This window comes from Girardinichthys multiradiatus, chromosome 20 (assembly GCF_021462225.1).
Source record: "Girardinichthys multiradiatus isolate DD_20200921_A chromosome 20, DD_fGirMul_XY1, whole genome shotgun sequence".
Classification (NCBI taxonomy): Eukaryota; Metazoa; Chordata; class Actinopteri; order Cyprinodontiformes; family Goodeidae; genus Girardinichthys; species Girardinichthys multiradiatus.
In genome coordinates this window covers 8672216-8686034 of record NC_061812.1, presented here as the reverse complement: position 1 = coordinate 8686034, position 13819 = coordinate 8672216, and the positions used below count along the sequence as shown (strand labels likewise).

Here is a 13819-nt window from a genome sequence, read left to right as displayed (position 1 = left end):
TCTCGATGTGGAGGAGCAGCGGCTCTACTCCGAGCCCCTCCCGGATGGCCGAGCTCCTCACCTTATCTCTAAGGGAGTGCCCGGCCACCCTACAGAGGAAGCTCATTTCAGCCGGTTGTATCTGGGATCTCATTCTTTCGGTCATGACCCAAAGTTCATGGCCATGGGTGAGGGTAGGATGTAGACCGACCGGTAAATCGAGAGCTTTGCTTTTCGGCTCAGCTCTCTCTTCACTACAACGGACCGGCACAGCGTCCCCATTACTGCGGCAGCCGCACCGATCCGTCTGTCGATCTCCCGCTCCATTCTTCCCTCACTCGTGAACAAGACCCCGAGATACTTGAACTCCTCCATTTGAGGCAGGAACTCCGCTCCAACCTGAAGAGGACAAGCCACCCTTTTCCAGTTGAGTACCATGGCCTCAGACTTGGAGGAGCTGATCTTCATCCCAGCTGCTTCACACTCGGCTGCGAACCGCCACAGCGCATGCTGTAGGTCTTGGCAAGAGGGGGCCAGCAGGACCACGTCATCTGCAAAAAGAAGAGACAAAATCCACTGGTCCCCAAACCAGACCCCCTCCGGCCCTTGGCTGCGTCTAGAAATCCTGTCCATAAAAGTTATGAACAGGACCAGTGATAAAGGGCAGCCCTGCCGGAGTCCAACATGCACCAAACTCCTGCTCCGCTCGTACAGGGACCGGATGGCCCCTAATAAAGGGCCCCCGATTCCATACTCCTGGAGCACCCCCCACAGGGCATCACGAGGGACACAGACGAATGCTTTCTCCAGGTCCACAAAACACATGTGAACCGGTTGGGCAAACTCCCATGAACCCTTGAGTACCCTGTAGAGGGTATAAAGCTGGTCCAGTGTTCCACGGCCGGAAAACCACACTGTTCCTCCTGAAGCCGGGGTTTGACTATCGACCGGAATCTCCTCTCCAATACCCTGGCGTAGGCCTTACCAGGGAGGCTGAGGAGTGTGATCCCCGTGTAGTTGGAACACACCCTCCGGTCACCCTTCTTATGAAGGGGGACCACCACCCCAGTCTGCCAGTCCAGAGGCACTGTCCCCGACCGCCACGCAATGTTGAAGAGGCGTGTCAACCATGACAGCCCCCACAACATCCAAAGACTTGAGGTACTCAGGGTGGATCTCATCCACCCCCGAAGCCTTTCCACCGCGGAGCTTTTTAACCACCTCGGTGACTTCAGACTGGGTGATGAAAGAGTCCCCAGCCTCTGTTTCCACCAGGGAATGCATGATGACAGGATTGAGGAGATCCTCGAAGTACTCCTTCCACCGCCCAATAATGTCCTCAGTCGAGGTCAGCAGCCTCCCACCCCCACTATAAACAGTGTTGGCAAAGCACTGCTTCCCCCTCCTGAGGCGCTGGACGGTTTGCCAGAATCGCTTCGAGGCCAACTGGTAGTCCTTCTCCATGTCCTCACCGAACTCCTCCCAGGTCCAAGTTTTTGCCTCTGCCACAGCCCAGTGATATTCTTCTTTATTTGAATATTTCTCAGGGGAGATGTCAGACACACCAAAACAGCCTCTGAACCGAGGTTGGAATATCTCAAAACTGCCATGTCTGTACTAATCTCTGCTAATTGCTTGTGGTGATGCCATTAAACTGTATAAAAAAGAAACAATTAGCAGGTTCATTTTATGACTTACAACTATATTTTGGGAAATTCTCCAAGTTTTACAGTGAGCCATTATTCACAAGTAGAGAAAGAATGGAAAAGTGATAAACCTTTCAATGATTGTCCGACCTACAAACATTATTCCAAGAATGCATGAATAACTCATCAGGAAGGTCACAAAAGAACACAGAACAACATCTAAAGCACTATATGCCTCACCTGCTTCACTTAATATTATTGTTAATGATTTAGCAATAAAACAGAAACTGGGCAAATAGTTTCCATGAGGGAGTTCAGAGGTAAAATCCACAGGTGACCAAAAACAGCACTTTTTAGAAGGTGTGCATCCAGTTACATCTGAAGTAAAGCAACACAGCTTTAAGGACATTGCATCAGTGGAACATGGGGGCCACAAAAGGAAAATCAAATGTCAGTGTTGTTTTTAGTTTGCAAACCTCAATCCACCCATGTCGATACCGGCTTATCCTTGCAGTGTTGGGGAGTAGGCATGGAGGACTGGTGTCCATCTCCAGTGGTCAGCGAGCGAGAGGCGGGGTACACTCTGGACATATCACCAGTCCATCACAGAGCAACCATGCATGCTCACGCTCATACCTAAGGGCAATTTAGAGTTACCAACTAACAGTCATTAGTTTTGGCTTGTTAAAGGAAGCCTACCCAAACATGGCTTGAAATGAATAAAAGTGTTGTTTCAAATGGCTACCTTCCATCATCAGAATCAAGATAATATGTTTGAAAGATTTTATGTAATAGGCGTCCAGGTTCAGTAGTGGCAATATTCCACTACCTTTAAAGTGGAGAGCCTCAAGTTAAGACAAAGGAAACTTTGTCAATTGCAGACGAATGACCATAGTAACGTAATGAGAAGAATGTCATTTAAAGCTCATCTTTCAGATAAAGTCACCTTGTCCTCCGTTTCCTTTTGAATGACATCCAGCCATAGCGGATCAGGTTACTACTGCAAGTCTTTTATTATGTGAATAAAAACAGTCCTGTTTTTCTTTTTTTTTCAATGAAGGATTGTTCCTGGACTGGATTGTGTACCAATCTCTGTTTGTCAGTCAACTCGGCCAGGGTTCATTAAACCAACTCCATTAGAGCTAATGTGTTATAGGTCAGCGGTTATTGGTTGCCTGTCCGTCCAGGAGTAACAGGCCACATGACTGATGGGCATGCTGACTTTGTTAATTTGTACTCTAAAGGGAATACAAGGCAGTCATTGTGCAAAAACCAAGATGCTTTAAACCTTATCTGCTAAACCACAGAAAACACCATAAAACCTTACTACTTCTGTGGATTGTGACTTCTGTGTGCATAAAAATTAAAAGCAACCATCACCAGCTTACATCTAGATGCTTAGTGGGAGGTTAGAGTTTGGTTTCTAAACCAGCAGGTAACAGCAAAGTAAGCACAACAGTCAGAATATGTCAGTTGTATCTTTTATAAATGACTTGCAAAATAACTTAATTAGGGATCACTAAATTGACCAAGTAACATATATAAGCCTACAAAACAAGTTTATTTGCTGCTAAAGGTCAAATGACCACTTTTGGTTTAGTTTTTTTTCTGCAAGTCTGTTTCCTACATGCTATCCGTTGAGCCAGTGGCTTACTGAGAAGTAAAGTCTTTTGAATAGGGTTGTTTAAAGGACTACACCTGCTGTTTCAACAAAATAATTATCCTAGTGTGATCAAATCTAGGAAGTTCTCATGAAATATGTTTGTGTTTTCCATTTAAAAAACAAATGAGACCAATGTGCTTTTCAACAAAGCAGAAATGTTTTTGTTTCTCCCAAGATCTATGCCATAACCATCATTGTTTCTGGAAATGTTTTTTACATGTTCTTCCGGTTTGGATTTTTCTTAGCCTTTCCATTTCATAAGTAGATGGTCAATTACTTATTTTATTTTGTAAGAGCTCAGTTTCATATGCATTATGTCTGGCTTCAAGTTCTTTGGTTTGTTCTTGAGATTTTAAGTTATTATTATTATAATCTTTTTTTTTTTTTTGCTTGTTACCTTGTCCCTGTCTCCTTTACTCACTTTGTTTCTACTCACCTAACCACTTATCCCTATACACGACTCTGATTGTTTTGTTGAACAAGACTTGTACTTTATTCAAATTTTTTGTTTGTTTTGCTTTTTCCTTCACATAGCTTGGTTTTGTTTATAGGTTATACCAGTCTTGCATTTGTGTATTTTGTATCTGAAAGCAGTTCTCATAAAAACATGGTAACAATTTTAAAATTGTCTTTATATTATGAGGTCAGGTCTGTTCCCTATTACTTGTACAAATTAATTAAATTTATGCACAGCTGATACTAAGCATCGCAAGGGCCACTTAAAAAGCTGCTGTAGAATTCAGGAGAAAAGAGCTGACTGAAAATGTATCTCAGGGACTTGGTAGATTAGTGTGTTTTCCTTTATATTAAGGGCATTTGTTAATACATCCACTGAACATTTGCAACCATCAAGCACAAAAAGACTGTAAAGAAATGAGCTAATGTTGCAGTGAAATGTTTACCCATTTAAATATCATGACATCCAGAGACCACCTTTGCTTAATTGTTGAACACTTCCCGTGCTGATTTGGATTCTGTACAGGGCAACACAGTCGTTTAGATTTACAGCCCTTTCACTGCTGTTTACATGTCGTTTACATTCCTTTCATTTAGCAATTGTGCCACTTGTTTCATAAGCCATTCCTAACAGCAATGATTTAATAAAACAGGTATTTTTTCAGTCACATTGTTTTCTTGGATTGTGCCATGTGGATGTTTTTATATCTTTGTGTAAGCTTTTGTTGTTAGTGGATAGTGCATGACACTATCATGTATCTTTCTTTTCAATGTGATAGGAAAATAGTGCTCTGCTATCACCTTAGTACACATAACACACTGTAGCATGTACAATTTGTTCACCACAGGAGCTGCTACAGCGTGAATGTCGGAGGACTCTGCCTCAATTGACACAATAAACAAAACGAGCAGAGGAAATGCAGACAAATCCAGAGAGGGTCTTCTGTCAGTAAAATTGAGAACTATATTACAGGGGCAAAAAGAAAATTACGAAATGTGTCAACAGAACAAAGACAAAGAAGAACACTGACTGTTGAGACTTAATATTATTTGCTAAATAGTTGCAATTGTGTTGTGTTTTTAGGTCCAGACCAACCTCTCAAAACCGTTGTGTCTAACAATGCCAACATAATTTAGAGGATAATATACATCATGTTTTTGTTCTACATATTCTACATCATGCAGGTTTGCTTCAATATTCTGGTATGTTCAGCATGTGATGAACTGGTGAGGGGGACTAAACATATGAACTTGTTTTTCCCCCATTGGTCTTCCAAAGAATGTGTTTACAGTGGGTTTTATGAGGCGACTGAGACACTTTCTCGGCTTGTCTCTCAACAGGACAGAAGAGCCGAGGTATAGGAGGGCAGAGGTGTGCTGCATGGGGGCCACGGCCAGGCCTTATGGCAGGAGGAGCCCAGGTCTCTTTAATTACATCCTATAGGAGCCTCTGAGGTGAAACAGTTCATACGGAGACACTGAAAGGTAAGGTATGGAAAGTTGGCAATATGTGTTCATAGTTTGTGCATAAATATAATTCTATATATGGCATATTTGCATGGCACTTTTATCCACTTTAAGCTTTATATGCAGGATTTTTTGAGATTGAAAGTACAACTATCTAAACTAGTTTTTTTGTTTTTTTTCACAGTATACTAAATTGTGACTGTATTCTATCTAAAGATGAGAATTTGATCATTTTACATAATTCCGGGAAAAATATTTTAATCCCCAACTAAGTGTGCAAATTATTATTTATATCAGTCTCATATAGTGACAAATGTTTTACACTGCTGATGTTTGAAAAAGTAGATCTTTACTCAAAAATGAGTTAATCAGAAGCATGTACTAACAGTCTTCTACATTGCTACTAAAGCTGAACTTGATGTACTCCTAAAATTTAAGAGCATGTGGTGTGTGGACCAGGCATGTTTTCTTTTCGCCTACAGGGATTTTCTCTGAGTACTCTACCTTCCTCTGGGCCTCCAAAGAGTTGCAGGTTAATAAGTGATTGTAAATCTTAATCATATGAATGATTGTGTACATGGTTGTTTGTCTATGTCTTGGTGCTTTAAAGAGCCGGCAACACGTCCAGGGTGTCACCCACAGTGGGTGATCCACCCCTTGTCCTATTCTTTATGGGATAGAATAGATGTTATAAAGGAAAGAATAGATCATTATGAAAATAATACATGAATGAATTCATGTTTTAATTAGCAATGCTCAGAGCAGAATCTCTTTGTCACTAATACCATGCCAATATATTTAACATTAGGCAATCATTGAACCTGAATCCCTGTCAGATCATTCCCATGTATGTGCTTGAAAACTCTGTTGTTTACAGTGCAATAAAACAACACAATCCAGCTCATCGGGTATGTACTTACATACTTGCTAGTGACGTTTTGACAGTGCCAGATACATTGCTGAAGATCTCGGCTGACAGTTTTGTTTTTACAGGGTTTTTCGATAATTCAGCTTGTAACATATTTCAGCAGGGTTCCAATTAACTGTGTGCAGATTAAACTTACAGAAAAGGTTTCCTGCTTCATACAATGAGCACTTTGATTTAAACATCAGAGATTTCAAGATGTTTTTAACTTGTCATCAAAAAAGTTGACACTGTTTTGATGACAAACTGTGGCTACTTTTTATTGGAGTGATAACTAAGATTTTTAAGCTAGTAAACCTACAGCGGCCATTTGCTTGCAGTGAACAGCATTGTTTGCACATTTATACATTATTTGAAGCTTTGTTGTTGGGTACTTGTTATGGCAAACCGGGTAAAATACCCCAGAAAAGCTGTAGTTGTAGAAAGCTATGACGAAGATGTCTTCATATAGACATCTTATTACTTTTCAGTATTTGGCCGCATTTACATGCTTTAAAACAGAACATGAAGCTATATTGTCAATGTTTTTCAAAAACAAGAAAAGTTAGAAAAGACATCAAATAAAATAACAAAACTCAATGCACAACAATGTAAATAACCTAAAAACTCAATATAAAACTTTGTAAAAACCAAACAATGAAACAGATAAAATCATTACCTATAAAAGTTGAGTAAAATCAAGTTTCAGTTGGGTTGAAGGCCAGTGAGTAATAATAAGTATTTAGACAGATTTTAAAATGGATATTGAATGGGGTCTGTCAAATGTGCAAAGGTAAGGCATACCATGACTTAGGGGCCCCAATAGATAAGACCCTATCCCCCCTAAGTATCCCCTTGGAACTTGGTCATTCCAGGTTCCATCCCAAAGTATTAAGGAACTTATACTGTAGGTTCTTCTGGAAGAATAAAGTGAAATAACGCTTGACCCTTTGCTACAAATGTTTCTAATGATTTTTTTTTTCAGGTTTGGACACTTTTTTAATTGACAGTAAACACTTAACAGTATACACTTTAAAGATTAAATTTACAATTACAATATTAACAAATATATTTTTGCCAGAGAAACAAAAATTTACTAGTTTTTAATTTTTTTTATAATCTATAAAGGTTTGTTTGAGTTTTATCTTGATTCTTATACATTTTTGTCAAAACAAAATGGCCCATCATCTTTTTTTTTTTAAAAGGACAGAAAACCCCCATTTTCTCTAGATGTAATCTGTTTACCATTTGTTGTTTGGTAATTATGCTGAAATGAATGCAATTCAATGTAATTTTTTTTCTCATCTCAAATTATTGCAGTGCAAACAGGACAGAGCATAAACAATCTATACTTAGAATTGGAAAGATCCCACAAAAAACATGCTGGTATATCATAGCTCACATTATGTACTTTCTACAAGCCACGAATTTTCTCTTTTATTTGTTGTGCCAGCAGTTTTTATCCACAGGCCCTCACCCTGACACCCGAGGCAAACGCAGCATATAATAGGCAGGTTAGCTGACAGAGCCCGGTAGCAGCAGAACCACCACAGGTTTTAACAAGCCTATGATGCAGGATGAGCTGCTTTATATAAACCACACTGCTTGACATTTTATTCAAAACAGAAAGTACAAATGTTCTGTTGTTAAGTGAGTAATTATATGATAACAAAAAAGGTGGTGAACATACAGTATCACAATAGTGTCATTTAAACTGTGTACAGAAATATAGTGTGATACCTACTGTGTTTTCATTAATAATTATATTTTTCATTTCAAGATATATGCATAAAAGCTCTGTAGATTTTCAAGGATTTTATTCATTAAAAATATGGTGTTTTTCCATTATAAACCTAGTGATATGTTACCATACCACTACTTCGTTGGACCAGAGTCACTGGAACCTAATCATAGTTTTGGTCACTTGTACTTTTTTCCTGAACAAATTTGTTTAGTGTGGTTTATAAGTCCTGGTTAGGAATTTTGCTGCCATGTTTAGGCAATAACAGCAACACACCATTGTGGGATTATTGTGGTAAAACAAATCAGTTAAGAATTATGACTGGGTTAATGCTTGATCGGATGCTCATACTTAAAACTGTGAAACAGGCCTGAATTCGAACAGTTTGCCCACTTCATCATGCAGATATGTGAGGATTACTTGAAGGCCTTCAGAGTAACTGCAACAATGTTTTCCCATGCTTTTCTTGAACTATTTCTGCCTTTTTCCAGGCGATTTCTTGCTGATAGTAACACCTTCCAAAATGAAATATTGTTTTACTAATAATGCATACTGATCCACACGCGTCAAATCAACATCCATAGTAATGGCAGGCTGTCTAAGCAGGACCCTGCCAAAAGCATTAATCAGCCCTGTGCCTTGATTATTCTTCCTGATATGATGTCTTTCTTTATACACATCATGTACATCAAGCCAACTGCCCACAAGAAATAATAGAAACGTGAATGATCAGGTCAAGATTCCATCTCTCTGACATGCACATTTTAAGTCCATGACTGTTGTTTATTCAAACGAGCTTTAATTTTTTTAAACTACCTCACCTACAGCAGCTCTTTGAATTGGACAGTTTTTGCTCACTGTGTGCATTAGTACGTAACTTTGTGCATATAAAAGTAACCTTTTATACTTTCACTGGACCTCTATCTTTGGGTCCTGACTGCTGCCGACCAGGTAAAATTCCCAAAAACCTGAAGTAGTAAAAATGCTGTAACACACTGTTCAAACATTTCTAATTGGCTCTTGTCAAAGGTAAGGAAGGAAAGTAATATCTAAAATTCTGAAAAGTGTGGTGACCATTTGTACTTAGCCCCCGTGAGTCAGTGCTTTGCGGACCTTTAGTGCAATTGAAGCTACAAGTCTTTTGAGGAATCTCTCTACGTACTTTGAAATTTGAAATCTAAAAAGCTAGAAATTGAATATTTTGCCCATTCTTTGCAAAATAGGTCACAGATTGCATAGATTGTTTATGTGAACATTATAAGCCATTCCGTGATTTATAAACTAACAAAAGTATTTTAAAGTCTGTTCTCTGCGGTCCAGGGAGCCAGTGTGAGGACTTTAGAACTGGGGTGATGTGCTCTACTTTCTTAGTTTCAGTGACGACGAAGGCAGCAGCGTTCTGAGTCAGCTGCATCTGTCCGATTGACTTTTTAGGCAGACCTGTGAAGACACTGTTGCAGTAATCACTTCAACTAAAGATAAACGCATGAATGAATTTTTCCAGATCCTGCTGGGACATTATTCCTTTATGTGCCTCTGATGGTTCAGGTCAATGTCCCTTTGATTCCATCACTACACCCAGATTTCAGGCCTGACCAACTCTTTCTAGCTGTAACTGAAGCTGTGTGCTAACTCTTGATCACTCCTTCTTTGGTCCAAAATTAATTCAGTAATTCAGGCACATTCACACATTGATTTGTTCTATGTATCTACCTAATATTTGAATAGATCTATTGCCACCTGGTGACATTTTAAATTAGAGCTGTGTGTCATCTGCATAGTTATGGTAACTTCTCTTGTTACTGGTTGAAATCTGAGCTAGGGGGAGCATGTAGACATTAAATAGGAGGGTCCCCAGGATGGAACTTTAAGGAACACTGCATGTGATTTTTGTTAACTCCGATGTAAAGTTACCCACTGACACAAATAAGTTCCTGTCCTTCAAGAAAACTCAAACCAGTCAAGTTCTGTAACAGAAAGACTGACCCAGTGCTACAGTCGCTCCAGTAATATACTATGATTAATAGTGTTAAATGCTCCACCGAGGTCCAATAATACCAGCACTGCGGTTCTTCCAGAGTCTGTATTTATGCAGATGTCATTGAGCACCTTGACAAGGGCAGTCTCAGTATTGTGATGAGCACATAAAGCTGACTGGGAGACGTCAAAGTGGTGGGTCATTGTTAAGAATACATTTCACTGTTGAAACACAGCTTTTTCAGTCACCTTATTGATGAATGGAAGATTTTGAGATGGGCCTGAAATTTTGCAATAGCATCTTGTCCACATTGTTATTTTGTTATTTTGTTATTATTTTTTTCAAACAATGGTTTGTTGGAGCTTAATTGATGTATAATTTCTTCTAAGATTTTGTAGCTGATTTGGTAGAATTGTGTGATTTTATCCAAATTTGTTTTGATTGGAAAATACCATTGGAATTGGGCCTTATATTAATGCACAGGAGGGTTTGTTAACCTGTTGACCGTGGCTGACATGTCACGAGTGTCATTAATGTTTTTGTTGATTTTAGAATAGCATTCTTCAGTTGTAAGTTATATCTGTTGTAAGCCTCTCTTTATAGATGTCACAGTGAACATAGAGTCCAGTCTTTCATCACCTCTGTTCTGCTTTTTGACACTTCCTTTTTTCACCTCCTACCAGTAGAGCCTTTCTCCATGGAGATTTCTTCTTACCAGAGATAACCTTCATTGTAATGGGAGCAATGGAATCAATGATTTCTGAAATTGTAGAATGGAAGTTGTCTTATCTCATCACATTTACTCAGTTACTGGACAAAGAGAATGTGGAAGAGTAAACTTAGAGGTTTGGGATGTCCTTAAAAAAGGATTTTCTTATAATATCTTTTTGACTAATTGTACTCGTACTCGTACTCGTCGTCTTCCGCTTTATCCGGGACCGGGTCGCGGGGGGGGGCAGCAGACTCAGCAGAGACGCCCAGACGTCCCTCTCCCCAGACACCTCTTCCAGATCCTCCGGGGGGAGCCCAAGGCGTTCCCAGGCCAGCCGAGAGACATAGTCCCTCCAGCGTGTCCTGGGCCGTCCCCTGGGTGTCCTCCCGGTGGGACGTGCATGGAACACCTCCCGGGGAAGGCGTCCAGGAGGCATCCGGTATAGATGCCCGAGCCACCTCAACTGGCTCCTCTCGATGTGGAGGAGCAGCGGCTCTACTCCGAGTCCCTCCCGGATGGCCAAGCTCTTCACCCTATCTCTAAGGGAGTGCCCAGCAACCCTACGGAGGAAGCTCATTTTAGCCGCTGGTATCCGGGATCTCGTTCTTTCGGTCATGACCCAAAGTTCATGGCCATAGGTGAGGGTAGGAACGTAGACCGACCGGTAAATCGAGAGCTTCGCTTTTCGGCTCAGCTTTCTCTTCACTGTCGATCTCCCGCTCCATTCTTCCCTCACTCGTGAACAAGACCCCGAGATACTTAAACTCCTCCACTTGAGGCAGGAACTCCCCTCCAACCTGAAGAGGACAAGCCACCCTTTTCCGGTGGAGAACCATGGCCTCGGACTTGGAGGAGCTGATCTTCATCCAAGCCGCTTCACACTCAGCTGCGAACCGCCCCAGTGCATGTTGTAGGTCTTGGCTAGATGGGGCTAGCAGGACCACGTCATCTGCAAAAAGAAGAGACGAAATCCTCTGGTCCCCAAACCAGACCCCCTCCAGCCCTTGGCTGCGCCTAGAAATCTTGTCCATAAAAGTTATGAACAGGACCGGTGACAAAGGGCAGCCCTGCCGGAGTCCAACATGCTCCGGGAACAGGTCCGACTTAGTGCCCGCAATGCAAACCAAACTCCTGCTCCGCTTGTACAGAGACCGGATGGCCCCTAGTAAAGAGCCACCGATTCCATACTCCTGTAGCACCCCCCACAGGGCATCACGAGGGACACAGTCGAATGCTTTCTCTAGGTCCACAAAACACATGTGAACCGGTTGGGCAAACTCCCATGAACCCTCGAGCACCCTGTAGAGGGTATAGAGCTGGTCCAGTGTCCCACGGCCGGGACGAAAACCAAATTGTTCCTCCTGAAACCGGGGTTTGACTATCGGCCGGACTCTCCTCTCCAATACCCTGGCGTAGGCCTTACCAGGGAGGCTGAGAAGTGTGATCCCCCTGTAGTTGGAAAACACCCTCCGGTCACCCTTCTTATGTAGGGGGACCACCACCCCAGTCTGCCAATCCAAAGGCACTGTCCCAGTCCGCCACGCAATGTTGGAGAGGCGTGTCAACCATGACAGCCCCACAACATCCAAAGACTTGAGATACTCAGGGCGAATCTCATCCAACCCCGAAGCCTCGCCACCGCGGAGCTTTTTAACCACCTCGGTGACTTCAGCCTGGGTGATGAAAGAGTCCAACCCCGAGGCCCCAGCCTCTGTTTCCACCAGGGAATACGTGATGGCAGGATTGAGGAGATCCTCGAAGTACTCCTTCCACCGGCCGATAATGTCCCCAGTCGAGGGCAGCAGCTCCCCACCCCCACTGTAAACAGTGTTGGTGAAGCACTGCTTCCCCCTCCTGAGGCGCCGGACGGTTTGCCAGAATTGCTTCGGGGCCAACCGGTAGTCCTTCTCCATGGCCTCACCGAACTCCTTCCAGGTCCGGGTTTTTGCCTCTGCCACCGCCCGTGCCGCGACACGCTTGGCCCACGTTACCCATCAGCCGCCTCAGAAGTCCCACAAGCCAACCACAGCTGATAGGACTCCTTCTTCAGCTTGACAGCGTCCCTTACTGCCGGTGTCCACCACCGGGTTCGGGGATTGCCGCCGCGACAGGCACCGCAGACCTTACAGCCGCAGCTACGGGCAGCAGCATTGACAATAGATGCGGAGAACATGGTCCACTCGGACTCTATGTCTCCAACATCCCTCGGAATCTGGTCAAAGCTCTCCCGGAGGTGAGAGTTGAATACATCCCTGGCCAAGGGGTCCGCCAGACGCTCCCAGCAGACCCTCACTATGCGCTTGGGCCTGCCAAGTCTGTCCGGCTTTCTCCTCCTCCAGCGGATCCAACTCACCACTAGGTGGTGATCAGTGGACAGCTCAGCCCCTCTCTTCACCCGAGTGTCCAAAACATGCGGCCGAAGGTCTGATGATACGACAACAAAGTTGATCATTGACCTCCTGCCTAGGGTATCCTGGTGCCAAGTGCACTGATGGACACCCTTATGTTTGAACATGGTGTTCATTATGGACAATCCGTGACTAGCACAGAAGTCCAATAACAAAACACCGCTTGGATTCAGATCGGGGAGGCCATTCCTCCCAATCACGCCTCTCCAGGTGTCACTGTCGTTTCCCACGTGGGCGTTGAAGTCCCCCAGCAGAATAATGGAGTCCCCAGGAGGGGCACTATCCAGCACCCCCCACAGGGACGCCAAGAAGGCCGGGTACTCCGCACTACTGCTCGGCCCATAGGCCAAAATGATAGTCAGAGACCTCTCCCCAACCCGAAGGCGCAGGGATGTGACCCTCTCATCCACTGGGGTAAACCCCAACATGAGACGGCTGAGCTGGGGGGCAACAAGCAAACCCACCCCATCCCTAGAGCCAGCCTCAGCATCCGGGGATCGGGCCGCCGAGGTCTCCACCTTCGTCAGCCGCCCAATCCTCTTTGCACCGGTCCCTCACGGTTCCCCCTGCAGGTGGTGGGCCCAATATTTGGCTAATTGAGCCGATGGAAATTACGTTTTCAAAGATAAAAGAAAAATGGTCAGATAGGGTGACATCAGTTACAAAGACCATGGAAATGTTTAGACTCCTACTGATAATTAATTCCAAAACGTGTCTCTATTTTGTGCGTTGGCTGTTTAGCATGTTGAGACAAACCATTTTTTTGTGAATCCCATAATTCTTTTGCACCTTTGTATGGGGGGTTGTCATCATGGATGCTGAAGTCTCCCATGATGATTAACTAGTTGTAATCAACACATATGAC

The 13819-nt window shown here is 43.1% G+C and overlaps 1 protein-coding gene across 1 annotated transcript in view; it reads left to right on the top strand.

The window, feature by feature from the left end:
• The window catches only part of ngfb (nerve growth factor b (beta polypeptide)), a 36165-nt gene that overhangs the window by 16294 nt on the left and 6052 nt on the right, over positions 1–13819 (top strand). The window contains exon 2 of the mRNA XM_047348255.1: positions 5086–5229. The gene's annotated coding sequence lies outside the window, so the exon portion shown is untranslated. The remainder of the gene's footprint in view (positions 1–5085; positions 5230–13819) is intronic.